The 21,713-nt window shown below is 32.3% G+C and overlaps 1 protein-coding gene and 1 long non-coding RNA gene across 3 annotated transcripts in view; both read left to right on the top strand.

The window, feature by feature from the left end:
* LOC125668853 (sushi, von Willebrand factor type A, EGF and pentraxin domain-containing protein 1-like) overlaps nucleotides 1-21,713 on the top strand; it is a 337,072-nt gene that overhangs the window by 7,448 nt on the left and 307,911 nt on the right. The window lies entirely within an intron of this gene.
* On the top strand, nucleotides 6,684-11,069 carry LOC125669454 (uncharacterized). Its single transcript, XR_008802172.1, has 3 exons — nucleotides 6,684-7,113; nucleotides 10,306-10,390; nucleotides 10,997-11,069. It is a non-coding gene; the product is annotated as an uncharacterized LOC125669454 (long non-coding RNA).

Raw genomic sequence — 21,713 nt, 5'->3', positions numbered from 1 at the left:
CTTTGTGGAAACTTACTGAGACTTTATCATCGCCATGTAATTATAATAGGATGTTTGTGTTGCAATCAATATATAGAATTTTTAAAAAGATAACTGAAAACACTCGGACTAAATGCAAAGACAGCCTGTTACATGTACATTATAATTTGCGGAATGTGTTTTCCCCCTTTCGTTGTTAGTCTCACCCCCTCCCTTTGGAGGGATGGTGGTGGTGGTGTCCATTTGTACTAATGAAGTATCACCTATAAGGTGTCAGTATATTCTGGTAGATTATTGCAATATACATCAGTGGCGGATTTAGAGGGGGCGCAGGCGGAGAAATAAATGACAAAATCTTTTAATTTTTTTAATTACTTTATTGGGAGAACTTAATATCCCCCCCCCCCAAAAAAAACCCCTTAAAATTTGGGTCATTTTATTAATTTCACTTTATTAAAATGATAGAAAATACATGTAGTACAAATGACTAAATAGGAGAAATATTTCAAGCCCCATAAAATTTGTAAAACCCAGGAGTTTCCGCGGGCTTCGCCCCCTGGGCCCCAACCAGGGCTTCGCCATGGACCCACTGCCTCATAAAGTGGCGCCCCGTAACCACAATTCCTGGATCCGCCCCTGTACATGTAGATATGAGGAGATACTGTCTGTATAAGTTGATAGCTCATCAAACGCACCTCCTGCGATGTGAAAGTGAAAATAGCTGCAATCCTCGCCGGCGGAATTATGGTAAGGTTCAATTTCAGCAACTATTTGCGATAATGTGCTCCACGAAGATTTCCTTAAAGATTACAATTATTCTAAATGAACCCTGTGCTTCCTAATCCCCGTAATGTAGTTCTTGTTCAACAGTGGCGGATCGAGAGGGTTGTAGTCACTCCACTTTACTTCCATAGTTTTAAACAAAACTGGTCATTTTACCAGTTTGCGATATTCACCCATCTTTGGGGCCGGGGCGGAATAGGCACAAACTTGGGTCGCAATCCGCTCATCCTTTAAACAATTCCTGGATGCGCCCTTGCCCACAGGCACCTTAACTATGGATATTACTACCCCCCCCCCCCACCTTTTTCATATTTTTTTGGGGTGGGAATAATTTCTCTGAAATGTATGAATTCGTAGTCTATTTCATCCCTCTTTCGATTCATGTAATCGTTTCACGCTTTTTTGTAAGCTTTAGAGATTGGCCTTCTACCGGTATAGAGATTGGCCTTCTACCGGTATAATAAAATTCATTTTATTATATACCAGTAGAAGACCAATCTCTAAATACATGTATTCATACTTCCGGTGCCTGTGCCCTTGCCCGTGGAGAACAATACGTAAAGTGCACTTGTAAATATATTACCATTTTGTCTGTAATGATATTTACGGGTGTATTCAATACCACCTCCTAATAAAAACACGGGGGTGGGGGGGATGGTATCGTATAGACTCTCATTATTATCATTACAGACAAAATTACCGGTTCCTGTGATTAGACAAATATTGATTTATGTTCACAAAATAAAAATTAAATCAAAATCGGAACCAGGAAAGCTTAATTGATTCCCAACTACATGGAAATGGACATAAGATTTTAATAGTGATATTGTTTAGCTACAGTTCATAATGCATAAGATATAATTGCAAAAGTCTATCTGTTGGATAATATCTTGTATACAATATAAGAATTTCATAAGTTAACATCAGGGACCTATATACTAACTAGTATATAGGTCCCTGTTAACATCAACACTGTTCCAAGTATCTGATTTAAATCATTACTTCTTTTTACTGGCTAACAATTTATATTTCTATTAATTTGTCTTGAAAATGAAAAATCCATCGTACCACTGGACCTGTTCATAAAATGAAATTGATCCAACTTCGCCCCAAAATCACAGATTAAACAGTGGCGGATCTAGACCTCACTGTGTGTGTGTGTGTGTGTGTGGAGGGGGGGGGCTTTTTTGGTCAAGCAAAGGAGATATGGTTTTGGTATTAAATGTTAATGAAAATTGAAACATCCATACTTCTTCATTATACTAGCCCGAATATTTAGAAATAATTGTCAAAGTGCACAAATGATCTTACAAAGATTTGGCCTAAAAGCAAAATATGCTTGACCTGGACCATTTAAATTGGTTTTAAAGTGTTTCAGGTGTTTTCCCCCCAAAAAGTCACTAAAATGATTTTAAAAGATTTGAAATGACCTTATAGAAATTAACAAATTTTGCACTAATCAAAATTTATAATCCATAGTTTTGAAATGTTTGAGTGGAGTATGAATGGTTGGTATGAGTGATTATATATCAATTGTACATCTTACCTTTAAAAGTATATATTATGATGCACTTAATTTCTATTTGTACAAATAAATAAAAAAAAAATTAAGCCTAAAAAAAATAATTTAAAAAAATTATTATAATCCGAGGATTAATGTGCATTAAATTATACTTTGTTGTACAATATGAAAAAGGTACAAATTAAACAAATATTAGAAAGAGATTACATATCTTAATGGTAGTATAAGTTAACCACATTCACTAACTGCAAAATTGTAGCTCTCTGAGAAAATATTGGGACAGATCTGTACCAATTAATATTTTCTCAGAGAGCTACAGTTCTGCAGCTATGCATTCACATGATTATGAATTTCACAATATTTCAGATGAATTTAAACGTAAAAATTAAAATGTATCCTTTGCCTTTGTATTGGGTGATGTATATTGCAACATAATTTTCAATGTTCATGCTGAGAATTGCTTTGCCATTATTTTCCAAATATCACCATATAAGCCTACAATATTACATACATGTATTATGTATCAAATGAATTATTTATAATATTGACTGAAATAGCATGATATGTTGATCATGATATGAAATGCTTATAAAAGTATGAGATGGCAAATTACAACCTCACAAAGTCATTCACCCAGTAATTGTAGGTAAGGAACAATGAGAAACAAAGCCAGGGGCTTGCTGAGCTGTAAAGAACATCCCATGTATATTATACACAAAGGGATTAGTTGGGGTAAAAGTCACAAGACAAAACCTGGGTACAGATATAAAAAAAAATTGGACAAAATGACCATGCAAAGACAAAGTCAATATTAGAAGTTTATTAAAGCATAATAACAAAATGTCACAGGACATAATACTGATTTTTATATAAATTCAGGGGGGAAATCTGTTCCTTTTGTAAAGTTTACAAAAATGCATGTGTAAAATATGTTATATTTTTTATGAGATTGTTTTTCAATTTTAAAGGACACAACGTATGTTTCTAAACTTTTTCATTTTTTCAGCAAAATTAACTCTTTTTATGCCTAAAACTACTTTAAATGTGTTTTAAATGAAATATTTTGCGTAGTTTTCGAGTTTGAAAGCGATGAAATTCAAATCTTGCGATATGCATATTTTCTCTCGCTAGTTTACGCGCCATTTTGTGTGACGTCATATGCGTCCTCGAGTTTGAAAACATCTATTAGCCATTTCATAAACAGATTAGATTTAATCGACAAAAAACCAATTGTCACGTTAACAGCTTGTAAATAATAATGCATTAAGATGTTCTGTGCCGTGCTCGGGTGTACTAGTTGTCGGTAGAAAGGATTTAGACTGAGTATTTTTCAATTTTTCGAAGGAAGGTACGAGAAAAAAGACATGGATAGTTTTTTTGTTGGAGCAAGAACTTTACCTTAAAAAACACACCAAGTCACCTTTTCAAACATCGCTTGGACAGAGACCCTGATAAACTGCGAGAAAATGGATATATCGAAGCTATAAGCACTGGTAGGCCTATAGCATACATTCTGATTTGCTCTTCAAATTCAATACACACTCGGATCAACTGACCTTCACCTTGTAACAACATATATCGACGATACAACACTGTACAATGTAACTTCTACCAACTGGTAGATTTACAACAACAAAAATAAAGATATAAAATAATTGAACGTTTAATTATACAAATAATAGAATATTGTATTTCCTAACTTTAAATTGAATTATAAAATTATTTCTTTATGTGTTTCCAAATTCACAAAATATGCATGAAAATCATTACCATTTCTAAACTATATGGGGATCAATTCAACTTATTTTTTACTTAACATAATCACAATACATGTAGTTTTCTAGATATCCTTGTATAACTAATGAAATATTACAGCTCTATCCACTTGCACAGAAACACATACAACAAAAAGAATGATCTTATTGATGTTTATAAAATATGTACGTAAATGTAGATTATGTCAAGCTGGTTTGAACAAAAATTGAACTCATGACATTCCATTCCATGTTCCGTACCGCGTTTCAACAACACCTGCTAATTTGCTACTTTCATTTTCGACAAGTCCGACCAAACAAGATAAACAATTTTTAAATATATTTATTTTGCATTTAAGTCATAGAATGACTGTGTATAGGATGTGTCCTTGTCAAAACTCTACAAAACATGAATGCTTACGTGCATAAATAGGCTGACATTTTACAATCGGAACTCCTCGAATGTCTCGCGCACTCGACATAGATATCTCGGATGTAATACGATGGCATCCATGAGTGAATTTGATCCATTGCCAGTTGGCAATGCATCAAATTCACTCATGGATGCCATCGTATTACATCCGAGATCTATGTCGAGTGTGCGAGACATTCGAGGAGTTCCGATTGTGATATTTTATCTCGCTACATTGTGCAGTACTACAGTCAGTTTTTTACCGATATATTCAATTCAATTCAATTCTTTATTGGCACTAAAGCACATTATATAAGAATGTGTTGTTAGCCATACATAGATACACATATATATTGATACATTACAAAATATCAAACTGTTGAAAACTTATTTCTAACATTAAAACAGTCTCTGATGTATAGACAGGTTTGTTTTGTAGATACAAGGTTATGTGGATTTAGTAAACAAAATAAGGTATTAATATCTAGTAGTTTTGAATGCATTTTTCTAATATGTTCATACACAGGACAATCAAGTAAAAAATGTTTTTCATCTTCAACAATAGTTTGATAATGAAAACAAAATCTATTTTCTCTAGGAATGACAGGATTACAATATCGACCTGTTTCTACATACAACTTATGTGCACTTATTCTTAATTTGGTAAGATAAGAAACTAAATTCTTAGGAAGTGGAAGACATAAATATGGTTGGATTTCTAGTTTCATAACATCATGGTTGAATAATGTACTATAAAATGAGAGCTTACCACTTTGAGTGTTGTTAATATGTTGAAGTTCAGAAAAGAATTTATTTTCAAAGAATTTTTTAAGTTTAGGAATAAACATTTTACATTCAGTGTCAACGTTAACATTTAACATCTTTTGTATTGATTTTATACAAGTTTGCCAGCATTTTTTATTTTCACTAGCCAAGTGTACATCTTCCAAGTAAGCATTCCTTAGTAAAACATTGTGATTATCATTAGATTTTGCTAAATTTTCCAATCTAGAATAGTATTTAATAGCAAGCTGGTATATTTTGGCATGAATAGGGAGAACACTAATTCCATTTTTGTTGCCAAGTTTGATGCTTTATTATGTACACCTAAGATGTTTTTCAAGATAAAATTCTGAATTTTTTCAAAAGGAGTTTTATCAAAATTATTGGGGTTTGCATTAAAGTCAGAGATCCAAATTTCTGAGGAGTATGTTAAAATTGGGACAATAATTGATTCATATAGTTTTAACCACAAGTTTTGTGAGAGATCAGAGCCAAAAGGTAGTTTACGCTTCAAGGCAAAGTAAGCTTTTCTGGCTCTAGCAGCAAGATCCTCACAGGCATGTTTTAAATTGCCATTTGATTGTAAAATTATACCAAGATATTTGTACTTATCAGTTACATCTATAGTAGAATTGTTATAATAAAATCCATAATTGATCTTTGTTTTCCTGGTAGAACAAACCATAACCTTTGTTTTTTCTAAGTTTACATGCAACTTCCATTCTATACAATATTTTGAAAGAGTGTCTATACAATTTTGGAGGCCTTCAGCTGACTCTGATAATAAAACAAGATCATCAGCAAAAAATAAGTGATTAAAAGTTATATCACCTAAAGATACAGGATAAGTTACTACTTTATCAAAGTAATTTTCAAAGTCATCAACAAAAATATTAAATAAAGTAGGACTTAAATTGTCCCCCTGTTTAACTCCTAATGTAGTATTAAAAAAGTTACTACATAAATTTCCCTGTCTTACAGCACATTTTGTAGTAGAGTACATATGTTTTATAATATTGAAAAAATTTCCACCAATTCCCTTTTTTAAAATTTTATACAAAAGAGCTGGTCTCCATACAGTATCAAAAGATTTTGAAAAATCAACGAAGCATAAAAATAATTCCTTCTTTCTTTTAAACAAGTATTTGTTCATTAAAGTTTTTAGGATGAAAATGTTATCTGTTGTACGATATCCTTTCCTAAATTCTGCCTGAAAGTGACTTAATAATCCTCCAGATTCTAAATAATTATTAAGACGTGTTTGGAGTAATCTGTTAAAAAGTTTACCAAGACAACTTGTTACACTTAATCCTCTATAATTACTGCAATTTCCTTGATCACCAGACTTGTACAAAGTACAGAGGTTCCATAACTCTGGCATTCTGCCAGTCTGAAGAATTTTGTTAAAAAGTTTAACCAGTATAGGCAGAAAAACATCAGCATATAAATCTTTGCATAGATTTTTATGAGAGTTTATGACTTTACACTAATTTTACAATTTTGCATTACAAATTTTGAAAGGGCAATATATAATCATTTTATATTACCAAACAAAACAAAGAACGCAGAATATTATTTGTTTTGAATTCTAAGTATTTTGGACAGCGTTTTAGTACGGTACTGTATCTACTGTAACTACGGGTACCATCAATGCGGATTTTAAACTCCCGATTCGCGACCGGTGCCCAATCATGAATAGGCTTATTCACCCCTACTAACGTGTTCGGAACATATTCTTTATCGGTGTTAAGTAGAGCGTAAAATCAAAGACTATCGAATGAAATATAATCTCGCTGCTCCGAGACTCCAACACGAGCTACCTGAGACCCGGTGAATTTTCTACCGGATATGGATGTGCTTTAAGGAATTCCAGTGTTGATGTAAGTATCAATTAGAAATTATGGTATATCGTGCTTTATTTGTTTTTGCAATATATAGATCTATGTATCAATGCATTATTTTCCTAATGCCATCAGTTAATAAAGCTTAGATAAGAAATGGTAAGAAAGAGTTATCGTCCTTAGATTTGGACCTAGGCCAACTTTGAAAGAAGTCTTGATTATCGTGAAAAAAAATATTGAGAGGACATCTTTCTATTTCAAAGTGCGATAATTAAAATTTAATGTTGCATAGGGATTGTGTTCAATTTATCAAACACTGAAATGTTGCATACAATTTACCATTTCCACGCAGAAAATATCATAGTCTGTTTCATGTTTGAGGTATATATGTATCTGTGAATGTGCATGTTACAAGCAAAGAAAGATGCATTGCAAGTATCTTAAAACTTTGAAACTTAATATTTCTTTGATGGAAACATAATCATTTTCCTAATTTAGCAGTATAAAGTGAATTTATTTTATGAAGAAAGTAAATTTTATTGATTAGATCTATTGTGGTGACCAGGGGGTGTTTTTACTACCCATTCCTAATTTTTTGATATGTAAAAATTTTAATAATTAAACTCATTGATGCATGCAGCACACCTAAGAAAATTAAAATGAATGAAAAGTATATGACATGTATTTGTATGATTATCATTTGGTACATATGTAAATGAAAAATTCCAACTTTTCCCTATATGATATGATTTAATAATAATACCATATTTATATAGCACCCTTTTCATACACTACATGTATATACACTCAAAGGTGACCAATTATTGATTGTTTTTAAGTGGAGGGAAAGCAACAATAAATGGAAATTAGAACATGACTAGATGTATACATGTATAAAAATAGTAACCATTGCCAAAGTATATAATGTACCAGTGATAATTTTAAAAGTTGATCACAAAACTGCAAAGGACATCAGGGGATAGTGCATTATATTTAACAGGATCCTCCCTGTATCTAATGCAGGGTTGTAATTGTCATTTATAACATGCATATTAAATCTGGTAAATAAAATGTGCATATTAGACACCAGTGGACAATGCGTTATTTTATCAGATCATGCATTAATCTTATATGTAGCAAAATATCACAGTCTTTGATTTATATAAAATCATAGTAGAAAACATATAAAATTCCTGAGTTGTGCAGGTCTCGTACTCATTTACAGATTGGCAGTTTATAGCTCTGAGTTTCTGTAACCACACACATGTATTACTAACGTTTATTTATGCAAGCATTTATGATATATATTAATCATTAACACATATATTAATGTGACAAGACAATATACATGGATATACATCATAACTTTTTCCTTTATTGATACATTGTTAATCAAATGTGGATTCTAAAAAATTCTAAAGAACTTTTAGTAAACTTGAAATCACAGAATTTTTCCCAAATCAATAGCATTAAAACCTATGACTTTTCAACACTATACACGACCATTCCTCACGATAAATTAAAGACTAGACTTTTTGACATCATAGACAGTTGCTTCTTCAACAAAAACGGAAAACGGAAATATTCATATCTAGTGATCAGTCATTCAAAAACTTACTTTGTTAAACACCACTCTGATTCCACGCACAAGTACTCTTATAACGATCTAGTTCGTCAATACAACCTCGCATTGGGTCAAATGCTGTCTGACGTGTTTCATACCGATTGTTAAGCCGTTCTTGGCACACTGATTTTGACTGCGGATAACTCCGTTTACCTGATCAGGATATGGGGCTCACGGCGGGTGTGACCGGTCAACAGAGGATGCTTACTCCTCCTAGGCACCTGATCCCACCTCTGGTGTGTCCAGGGGTCCGTGTTTGCCCAACTATCTATTTTGTATTGCTTGTAAGAGTTATGAGATTGATCACTGTTCGTTATCTTCACCTTGCATTAAAAGCAGTACATATTTTCATAAGTCATTTCTAAAAAAAAAATTCTCCTTTTATGAATGAAATACCTACATGCATTTCTGATCTTTTTAATTAATTTAGATTTATTTATTCCTATTGCAAACTTATAATTACAGAAACACACATGTAATAATATCAATAATCTTTTTCATATTTAGATTAGTCATGTATCTGTATGTTAGAGGGCAATCTGTACAAAAATTTAAATCTTAAATCAAATAATTGAATCACAATTAGGATTACACTGTACGGCACTGTAATTAACTATTGTTTTATATACATCAACTATATTTTGTCTGTAAGAAACCTTTGCTGTTTCATTTTTAGTATTACATTTCGCAACATAATTAAACAGTTAAGTCTCAAAAATCAAAATTGAGCTGTGATCACCCAGAAGCTGTTCTAGAAATTTAGGAGAAGAAATTATTTTGCATGATCATATTACATGGATTTTTTTTTTCAAGTTTGGCCAAGTTAGGATCATAGTGTGCACTGAGTATTATTTAACCTAAAGTAAAGAATTTTGTAATTATAAGCTTCCTTTAATGAAAAGCTGACTGTGCAATGTTAAGTATTTTATATGTTTTAGTTTGTGCTATATATTTAACTGAATTGCCTTAAATTGTAAAAAGATTTGTGAATTAAATACAATTGTAACTGATCAAAATATTTATTATATTGTATGTTGATGGAGATTTGAAAATTTAAAAGCATGAATTAAGGCGTTAAATAAATATTGTGTTTCTGACCCTAAATTAAACACACTACCCGTAGTTTTTAAAATAAACATATATTGTTGAAGAGATCATTGAAGAAACTATTGGGGGACTTGACATCATTCCTTCCTTCCTGGATACTGTTAGTGATTGTTATCACATCAGTGCCGCTAACTTGACATCTGTAATTCAATTTTATCTATAATAAGTAATTTTAATCAAACTAAATCTAAAAGTTTCATTGACAAGTGAAAATAAGTTCAATAAGACATAATCAATTTGTTTAAATGGAGATTGTGATCAGAATATTAAAACTTAATTGTTTACAGTTAAAGAAAAAAGTTACGAATTATATGTTTCAATCTGAATTAAAATTATACTGGTATATTCGACTCGTCTTCGGTACACCTCAATACAAGGAAGTGCATCATAGAGAAATGGAATTCTTTTTCTCTTGCCATTATTTTGACTTGCACAGCAATTTATATTTTTAGCCTAAATTTCAAATCATAATACATATTTGTGCATGTGTCTGCTTTCAGTGAACTTTTTGGGGACTTTGAGTGATTCACCACCCTTTGAACAAATGTATTTTGAGATCCTCAAAGGAATCCTAGATTTGTCAAGGTATCACATCTTTCTATAATTGAATGTAATGATTATGCTTTCAAGATTTTAAAGGAGATTATTCTGTCTATATAGCGAGATCATTTTATCTGTCCTTAAATTTTTAACCAAGCTATATCCTGCATGCAGATAATTATGTTTCTTAAAAAATTGTTATAGTATTTAAACATCTTTTTATGCATGGTTGTATATGTACATGTAACATAACTTATGAAGTACATGTATATGTGTTCAGTGTTTTATTATGTAAAATCTACTTAGAAGTACAACTACATTTACAAATTATGTACATGCATACAAAGGCACAAACACAATTTCTACCTCAAAACTTTCATCAGATACAAGTAAAAATTTTTAAGATTATAAGAATTAAGCTAATAATTATACATGTAGCAGATCTTAGAAATATTTTCATGAAGAGATACATTATTGCTTATGCTATCACTTTGCCTGTATTTCTGTCTTGGTTGAGTATAATTAGTACACTTGCAGGTGACACAGACTGTTTTATGGAATACTGAATCTTAATTATTGACAAATCGTATAATTTCATAATATTACATTTTTTGTTACATACTAAATAAGTGCATGATTTTTTCCTTTTAGAAGCCATGTTTTAATTGCTGCCCATCAAATAGTACAGTGTCTTGGATGTGTAAATTGGAAGTATTCAGTGTCTTAGTATAAATTGTTAGTATTTTGAAGCATGATGTTACAGTTAGTTTATTATGTCTCCCCTCTTCCAGGGGGATCGATACATTGTTTTTGTATTTTCTGTCTGTCCATCTGTCTGTCACAAATTCTTGTGAACGCTTCTCCTCCTATATGGCTTATCCGCTAGACTTGAAACTTTGTACAATGCTTCATTGTCATATGGAGATGTGCATATTGTTGGGACGGGAGGATCCAATTATTTTCCTAAAAGTTATCGTGGATCTAAGAGGGGTGGAAGATGTTTAAATAGCTTGTGAATGCTTCTCCTCTGATATGGATTATCAGAGTTAGACTTAAACTTTTCACAATACTTCAATGCCATTTGCAGATTGGCATATATTGTAGGGATAGGAAGATCCAATTGTTTTCTTAAAATCTAAGAGGTGGAGGGTATAAAATAATTTGTGAACACTTCTATATGGCTTATTGGAGTTCATAAGTGCTTATATGCTTCTGCTCATGCTTTCTCCTCAATACCATACAGTACAATAAGGGGCAGTTTCATTTGGAGAACTTCCAATTTGGGGAGCTCAGGGAGACATTTGTATTTCCTAATAAACAATCTTTAGTTTCAAATTGTGATTATGGTATTTTGTTTCTCTTCTATAAATTGTTAATTATATTAAATATCTATTTTGAAAAAAAAATCATAAAATATATATGTAAAGTTATAATTCAAATTTTTCTTTCTGGTAAAATAGGCATAGTGTATATGTAGTGTAGGTAGAGATAAATCACATAGCAAAGAAAAATTCAAAATCGATTTTAGCTCACATGAGCTGAAAGCTTGAAAGAGCAATTATCACCACTTTTTGCTGTCATCAGTCCATCTGTACAACCTTTTTAACTTCTTCTCCAGAACCATAGTGTTAATTTCAGCCTAACTTGCCACCCTTCACAGGGGAGATAATAACAAAATAGGGTGGGATCATTAAAAGTCTTCTCAAGAACCACAGGGCCAGAAGAGCTGAAATTTACAAGCAAGCTTCCTGGCATAGTGTAGATTCAGGTTTATCAAAATCATGACGCCTAGGGATAGGATGGGACCACAATAGGGGATTAAAGTTTTACATGCAAAGGTATAGGGAAAATATCTTTTAAAAATCTTCTTCTCAAGAACCACTGGGCTAGGAAAGCACAAATTTACAAGAAAGCTTCCTGACATAGTGCAGATTCAAGTTTGATAACATCATGGCCTCCGAGGGTAGGATGGGGCAAGAATTGGGGATCAAAGTTTTACATACAAATATATAGGGAAAATATAACATCTTCTCAAGAACCAATGGACCAGAAAGTAAGACAAAGTTTATATTTACATGAAAGCTCCCTGACATAGTGCAGATTCAAGTTTGTTAAAACCATAGCTCCCAGGGGTAGGATGGGGCCACAATAGGGAATCAAAATTTCACATACAAATATATAAGGAAAATCTTTTGATTTTTTTTCAAAGATATACTGGGCCAGAAAGGCTTACATTTATGTCAAAGCTTCCTGACATAGTGCAGATTTAAGTTTGTTAAGTAAGTTTGTTAAAATTATGCCCCCCCCCCAGGGGAAGGGTGTAGCCACAATAGGGGATCAAAGTTTAACATACAAATATATAGGGAAAATCTTTTTCTCAAGAAGCCATTGGGACAACGAAATTTACATTCACATGAAAGCTTCCTGACATAATGCAGATTCAATTTTGTAATAATCATGGTTACGGGGGTAAGTTGGGGCCACAATAAGGATCAAAGCTTTACATGCAAATATACAAGAACAATCTTTAAATATGGGCCACGTTAACTCATGTGAGCAACGTGGTCCATGGGCCTCTTGTCTTTAATGCTATTGATACTAAATTGAAACAGAATAGATATATAGAAGGAGTAATTAAGACAATCAATCAGTATTCATATTTCATACTGGAAAATAAAATTTAGATAGTTTATATTGATCATTGTGGTTTTTTTCTTCCAGAGATTCATTTTGAGGAAATAGCTGGTGTGCAGTCCACATTCCTAAATGAATTCATCAGTTTACATTAAGGATCTACCTTCAAATCCTGTAATCTGGGATGCTCTAAAGTGCATGTCACAGACTAAAGTTATAAAAATAACTTCCAAGAAGTTTTAAAAAATTGTTATGACTTTAAAATGTATGTATATACATGTATACTGATATTGAATTAAATTTTATAAAATTTCAGCATCTGATTATATATATATATAGACATATTAAACTTTTGCAGATACAGTGGTGTAACATTGTCTTACTTTCTGATCAATACATATAGAAAAGAAAACTATGTATATTTCAATAAATGTGGAAAATTTTCAACCATTGAATTTCCATTTATGAGTAGTAACTTGTACATAGTACTTCTTAACCAACTTTGATACTGTATAACTATAACTACCTGCTTGCATGTATTGCAGATCACGTACAGCCGTAGTAATAATTCACATTTGCTAATAAATTGCTTTAGCATAAAGAGTAAAATTAGTACGTTAAGTTTTAAATTTATGAAAATGCATATTAGGCTTTTCACAGATATTTCTTAAGATATATAGAAAATATGTATATATTCATATAATTTGTATAAATCCTGCTAATCTAGCTTCTTCCTAAGTGAGGTGTATGGCACGCCATATTTAAACAATATATCTAACAGGTATTCCTTTAAGGATTTCGTATATAATTTATGAAATATCTTCTATTTCTGATAAGATATCTAATAAATCTTATAAGATATATATCTCATATAATATACAGTTTATAAAATATTTAAGATATATATTAATAAGATATCTTGTATATCAAATGATATCATGTTTAACAGATATCTTATAAAACATAAGATATCTTAAATGTTTTATAAGATTTCTCACAAGCTTTATAAGTTATCTTACATATCTTATAAATAAGATATCTCATAAACAATATTTTTAAAAAAAGATATAGCTCAAACTTTGATATATCTTATAATATACATGCAAGATATCTTATATGTTTTATGATATATATCTTATAAAAGTAAATTCATATGATACATTATAAAGTTAACAAGATGTCTTATAAAAATTCGTTTTTGAGATATCGTATAAAATATCTTATTAAGTTTGAGATATCTTAAAAGACATAAGATATATGTTTTAGAAGATAACTTATTAAATATATAACAGATTTTATCATCTTTTATCAGATATCCAATTATAAAGGATACAATTAATATATTTAATAAACTTTAGAAAATATCTTGTAAGTTTTATAAGATATCGTATAAAATTTATGAGATATCTTTAAAGAGGAATAAATCTAAAAATAGCATGCTATAGAAGTGTAGTAATAGAATCTAACAATAACATCAATTTAATTTTTTCTGTGACGTTGATGATTTACTTATAATGTGATATATTATTTTGTGCAGTTTATATGAGTCGCAATTATACTATAAGGGAGGAATCGCACATTTTCTTCACCAATTCTATTTTCAATGCAAAATATTCTCTTTTTGTAACCAATGCTGAAGATAACTTAATTTGTTAAAAATCCTTGACAAGAGAAAAAAAAATCTTTTGTCCTGTGACTTGCCCACTCTACAAAATCCTAAATCGGTGAGGGGGAACTTCTCTCCTAAGTTCGAAAAAATTCTTGATTTCTTAATTCGGTGGGGGGTGTTGGGGCGTTAAAAACTTACTACCAAAGATATTTTTTTTATACAAATTCTCCATGAATATATGCATATATGTTTGCAGTTCTGTCTTTTCCCTAAATACCACTATAAATGAAAATGGAAGAAAGCAGTCTCCCCAATTTCTTTATTTGCATATGTTATAAACAATGGAATTATCCCCCCCCCCCCCCACACACACAAAAGAAGAAAAGACCCCCCCCCTCCCCTCATGATACGACAATAAGACTAAATATCAGTTAAACTACAATCTAAATCTTTAAATGACTTTGACTTCCTGAGCTTTTCACTATTTCACAATCATCGCTGGTATGACAGTACTTAATTGAATTTTCTAATATGCATTTGCATTGATGATACATGTTTATTACAGTATATAGAAAATGACTATAGCTTTGGCAGATTTATTTCCGGTTTCCTTCACTGCGGAATTTGACCTCACCTCTAACCTTTTAATGGGTCAAAAAACCCACGTGGTGTAAATTTAAATAACAATAACGTTAGTAGGGGTGTTATTGTTCGCCAAGTTCCAGGTTACTGAAATCACAGTTTATTGTCATTGAATGTTAGTAATTACTCTGTAGTTAAAAACTGTTTAGCTTATGTACCCGGAGCGTTAAATTTTGCCATGATTTGGGTTCTGGGTTTTTAAAACTTAGATGTATATTGTCATGAATTTAATAGTGATAATTTCCCTGTTGTCAATAACATTTTTCTTCAACAATTGTATCCGGAACTGTAAATATGGCCATAATTTGGGTTTCATGTTACTAAATCTACAGTTTATTGTCTGGGAATGGTAGTAATTACTCTAAAGTTGAAGGAAAATAATTAAATATTATTGTCCCTGGAATAAAATTGTCCACTGAGAGGATAGTTCCACTTGACTTCATTTGTATAAGTTCATTTAATGACGTTTATATAAATACATATTGTAATAGATATGCATTCAAACTAGATTATTACGGTAAAGGAAAATATACACATTATATTGACACAATCATATATAAAATATGGAAAGGGGTTGAAAATGCGAAATCAAAAATAGAAGTGTGGCGTGAGGCGGATTTGAATCATGACAAGAAATAATGAACCTTTTAAGGATATTGTAACAGTCCAGTGATTTGACAGATTGGTTTCATACAGAGTTATTGAATCTGATTGTTGATGAAAGTTTAGAGGAACTTGTATTTGTGTATATTGACTTGACATGGCAGGAATATGTATAATTTATGCTTTTCGTGTAGTTGATAGGTGATTATTGAAAAGTTTAAGTGATTTGTATGTGTTGAAATAGTTTGAGCATATGTTTTGACTTTAGTAGAAATCAGCTGATCGTAAGCTGTGGCAAAGTTGTAGAATTTTAGCTTACTTAATTTGCCAGGGACTTTGAAATGGGATCCTGTAGAAAGTAAACCATAGCTTTATGGATGATGACATGTTTTCCTGTAGTTTAACTTGTTTTCAGTTGATTTACGATGGTTTATAGTCCTGTTGTAAACTGGTAGAATTTGTTTACAGACTTGGTTGTCTTAATTCGACCTCGCCGGTATTACCGGGCCGCCGGTTTTTGACCGACTGAACACTTGATTGGAAGCCGATTATGCGTGCGCATCAATCAGGCCGGCCCGCTGGCTCCGAATTTTTTGACAGGCGTGAGCGGGACCAAGATGACGTCGTATGTAGATATGCAAGTTTGTCAGTTTCATTAACGAACAGCAGCTTCTACATAAGTGCATTATGCATATATTTTTACAAGATCTTGTAACAACATATATCTTTATTATTCATTTCATCACTTTTGTCAATGCATACACCTCGAAGACCCTACATTTATGAAATAACAAAAAATGTGAGTTGTTTAGTTACGACTCATTCAATCTTACAGGTCAGTTGCCAATTTTTATTTTTCTTAGGGTTAAATAAATAGTTCTAGAAAAGCCACTTGCAGTTGCAAGAGAGGCTAGGACAGACAGTAGTTTATGTATGGTTGTCCGATTATTGTGTCAAAATAACTATATGGAACGCTATCAATAGATGTCTAATTAATAAAACTGACACATACGGCATTGTTGCGGCAATGAATTACTTCGTCGTTATCATCGTCAAGCTCTTCTTCTAAAAATGTGTATAAAACTGTAGCGGTTTTGGCGCCGCCACACTTGATTCATTTTCAGCCAGATTTTGCTGCGAATCAAGTTCCAGCATAGGAGGTCGAGCCGGTGGGCGGTAAATCTAGTACTGCCGACTCTCAATGGTGTATGTGATTTTGTTGATATATGATTTTTAACAATGGAGTTTAGAATAACAAATTCTGAGCTTTGATATATGTAAATTTTCATCAAGATAAATTGATTTCTTTTTGTAAAATTGGTCCTTCAAATTTCTTATTAGATATTGTTTTGTTGGGGAAGAAAAAAAATTCAAACCCACTTTTAGAAAATATACTAAAAATATGATTTTAGATACAAATATATAATATTTTTAAAAAAAAATTGTTAATAGATTTTGCCTTAAATAATAGAACACCCGCTTGGAATTTCGAAACGTCATTTTTTTCTTTATCGATTTGCCCCCATTAACACCCCCCCCCCCTCTGGGAAATTTTAATTACACCTAGCCTTTTTTTTGGTTCAAAATTTAAAGGCAATGCGGCTTGCCGCGCATTAGATTGTAATTAAACTAATTTGTTATGTAAAGGTTTTCACTTTCATCCGAAATGGAAAATTGGTTATAAATGACCACTTTTGAGTAGGCGACATTTCAAGTTTAAGAATTTATATATTATTATTGGGTTTTTTTATTGTGTGGATCAATTTGGACATAAAGATCGTTCCCGAAAAGAATGAAGTTGTTCTATTCTATGTATGGTGATAATGGATCCCCTTGTCTGCAACCTCTCTGAATAATGATTCTCTCAGAGAGATTACCACCTTGATTGATTTCAGATGTTGTCTGTATTAAAAATCGATACCCAATTCCTAATTGAAGGGCCAAAATTAAAAAGTTTTAGCGCTTTTTGTATAAATGTCCATGAAAAAGTATCAAAGGCTTTTTCAAAATCAATAAGTAGTAATAATCCAGGTATATTTTCTTCTTCAGTATAGTGCATTATATCATAAATAAGCCTTGTATTTTCTCCAATATATCTGTTGGGGATGAAACCTGTTTGATCTTGATTAATTATTTTGTCTAAGTATCTTTTTATTCTATTCGCAATACAACCCGATGCAATTTTATACACAGTATTCAACAAAGTAATTGGTCTCCAATTCTTCAAATATTTCTCGGCTTGTCACCTTTTGGTAACAATGTAATAATACCATGTCTATGTGTAATAGAATGACTGTTATTTTTGTACCCATAATTAATAGACTTAACTACAAAAAGACCAATATACTTCCAAAACATTTTGAATAATTCAGCAGAAAAACCATCAGATCCTGGGGATTTGTTTGATTTCATTTTGTAAAGGGTATTGGAGGCTTCCTCAATAGTAATGTTACCTTCTAGTGATTCAGATTCTTTATTTTCTTTATTTGAAAGTTTTGGAACATCTTCAATACCAAGATCATTGTGCAAGTCTATTGTGTTTAAATTGCATTTCTTGTATATTTGTTCATAGAATGTTTTTGTTTCCCTTAATATTTCTGATTGTTTATAAATTACTGTCCCATCATTACACTATAATCTTGGTAAGATTTTGCTAGTGAAATTTCAAGATTCTAACGTACAAAAATAATGTGATGGTTTTTCTCCTTCTTCAATCCATCTAGCTCTACTTCTTACATAAATACCATGCAACTTATCTTTTCTAATGTTTTCTAATTCTTGCTATTTACTACATAGTTCATTGATATTGCTGTCACAAACATTTTCTTCTAGTAATTTGATATTTTCTTTTAAGTCTTTTTCCTCCTTTTCTTTTTTGATATATGATGCATAAGAGATAGTTTTACCTCTTATTTCTAAAAGTAATGTTTCTAAAAAAAAAGTTGATCGTTAATGCAAGGTGAAGATAACGAACAGTGATCAATCTCATAACTCCTACAAGCAATACAAAATAGATAGTTGGGCAAACACGGACCCCTGGACACACCAGAGGTGGGATCAGGTGCCTAGGAGGAGTAAGCATCCCCTGTTGACCGGTCACATCCGCCGTGAGCCCCATATCCTGATCAGGTAAACGGAGTTATCCGCAGTCAAAATCAGTGTGCCAAGAACGGCTTAACAATCGGTATGAAACACGTCGGACAGCATTTGACCCAATGCGAGGTTGTGTTGACGAACTAGATCGTTATAACGACCATAGAATTTGCGAAATGCTGACTTCAATCGAGACTGTTGAAATCCCTGTACCATCAACTTGTTTGTCAGTAGCTTACCTCGATTTAAAAACTGACTATATCCAGAACAAGCTCTTGCATACCGAATCAGTTGAGATATATAAACACCATATGCAGGTGATAATGGAATATTGCTACACAAATATGGGAAGTTGACGATGGAGAAGCTGAAATCATCCCGTTTGTCATACAGTTGAGTTGTCAGTTTGCCGTTAATGTCTACTTTCAATAAAATATCTAAGTATGAAGCAGAAGTGGACGACTCTGTGGTGTCCTTTATTTCGAGCTCACAGGGATATATCAAATTGACATGTGAATGAAAGCTATCATTGTTAATAGACAAAACGTCGTCGATATATCTAAAAGTCGAATTGAAGGTCACAGCGAGAGATTTTTTCTTCTTACGTAGAAGTTTTTGAATAAATTCTGCTTCATACGAATATAAAAACAGGTCAGCTAACAAAGGAGCACAATTCGTGCCCATGGGAATTCCAACAGACTGTTGGAAGACCTGATCACCAAAGACCACGAAGATATTGTCGATGAGGAACTCTAGCATATTTTTTATTTCAACTTCAGAGTACTTGTGCGTGGAATCAGAGTGGTGTTTAACAAAGTAAGTTTTTGAATGACTGATCACAAGATATGAATATTTCCGTTTTTCGTTTTTGTTGAAGAAGCAACTGTCTATGATGTCAAAAAGTCTAGTCTTTAATTTATCGTGAGGAATGGTCGTGTATAGTGTTGAAAAGTCATAGGTTTTAATGCTATTGATTTGGGAAAAATTCTGTGATTTCAAGTTTACTAAAAGTTCTTTAGAATTTTTTAGAATCCACATTTGATTAACACCACTTCTGGCATATGTAGTCGCACAGTAAGTTTGAAGTTTCTCCTTCACAGCTGTTAACATTTTCGTGAGGAGCAAAGATAGGGGCTTGGTAGAGCACTTACTGGATCCAGCAATGTATCTTTGTTTGTAAGGGTTTTTATGTAGTTTAGGAATCCAGTATAGGTACGGTAACTCATATTCATTCGACCCATTGACTGGAATATTAAATGTGTCTAAAGCTGAAGCATGGTTTTGAAGAATTGCATCTTTTGAAAGGGCAGTTGGAGTATAAGTATGATTACCAAAAGTGGAATTGATGCCAAGTTCGTTTAAAATACAGTTGTAATAATGAGCCTTACAAACAAAGACAATGTTGTTACTAGCTTTGCCAGCTGGAACCAAAACATATTCCTCATGTAACCTATCTAATTCTTTTATCACTTCTGGTCTAAAAGGCGAACAATCAATTTTCTGTTCTCCTTGGTGACGTCGTCCCCAAGACGAATATTACTCGGCGAGTCCTTCACAGCAGATCTGTAACGCATTATGTTCGCCTTTTTGTCGTTGTTTCTCATCTTCATTAGGATTGGTCTTGGTGCGTTTGGTCTGGATCCTGGAATGCGGTGCACCGCCTCAATGTCTCGATGGTCAACTTCCACACCCCCCTTCTTTTTCAATGTAGATTTTACTATCTCTACGATGTTTTCTCCTTTTGTTTCTGGGATGTTATTTTTTCGACTGTACTGTTCATTGTAATTCGATTTCACTGTGGAAAATGTCGCTAAATCACGGACTCCATTCATTTCTTTCTGTAGATCCCTGTTATTTTTATTTGCCTCACAAATTTTTTCCCGTAGGGTTTCGTTTTCCATCGTTAGTTTATCAACGTCCGTTGTAAGCCTGTCTATTTTTTGTTTTAACTGTGTTTCACGTTTTTCTGCCTCTTTCTCATAACTTTTAAGGAGACCTGTTACAATATTTGTTACCATGGATTCAAGATCACATGTTTTCACTGTTTTTCGTAAGTTTTCTTTAATTTCCCTTAAGTCAGACCTAATGGCTGCCAACGTTTGATCACTTGATCCAGCAGTATCATCACTTTTGTCGGACAATGTTTTGTTTTTCTCCGGTATTTGCCATAATAACGCACCTGAATTTAAAAGTTCGACAAAGGAGACACTCAACAAATTTTTTTTTGAGGCGCTCTACTACACTGTAGTAAATCGTAAATAGTACTCACGAATCTCAGAAATTGGAATAATCCTGTATTCAAAGTACGGTTGCAAGTTTTTCTCGATGTAAAGACTCCTTTTAGATGTTAGAATGTTTGTTTCTCACTTACTTAGAAGTACACTGCCATAATATTCACTATTTAGTCGTAAATTTCCAAACTTTGTGCTCAGGAAAAATGACCTCCTACCTATCGAGCGCCATCTTGATTTTTCAACTTTTACGTCATGTTTGTGTAAAAAAAGGGGGGGGGGGAGATTCAAGGAATTTTGCTGAAATTTGCTATTTGTTGAATATTTATTAAATTGATACTGCCAGATAGTTTAGAGAATTTATTGAAATTCATTTATTATTATCAGATTAGTGTAATTTATACATTTAGCTGAGGAAGCTAATGTATTTCTAAATTTTGCTGTTGTTTTATTACTGGAATTCAGAATTTAGAAATTATTCAGGAATTTCAATAGTGTTGGAAATTCACTAAGAAATTAAGTTCAAGGGTTTACGTTTTAGTTATTGGTTTTTACT

Source organism: Ostrea edulis, chromosome 4, assembly GCF_947568905.1.
Source record: "Ostrea edulis chromosome 4, xbOstEdul1.1, whole genome shotgun sequence".
NCBI lineage: Eukaryota > Metazoa > Mollusca > Bivalvia > Ostreida > Ostreidae > Ostrea > Ostrea edulis.
Note: the sequence above shows the minus strand (reverse complement) of the source record. Positions and strands in the feature narration are given on the sequence as shown.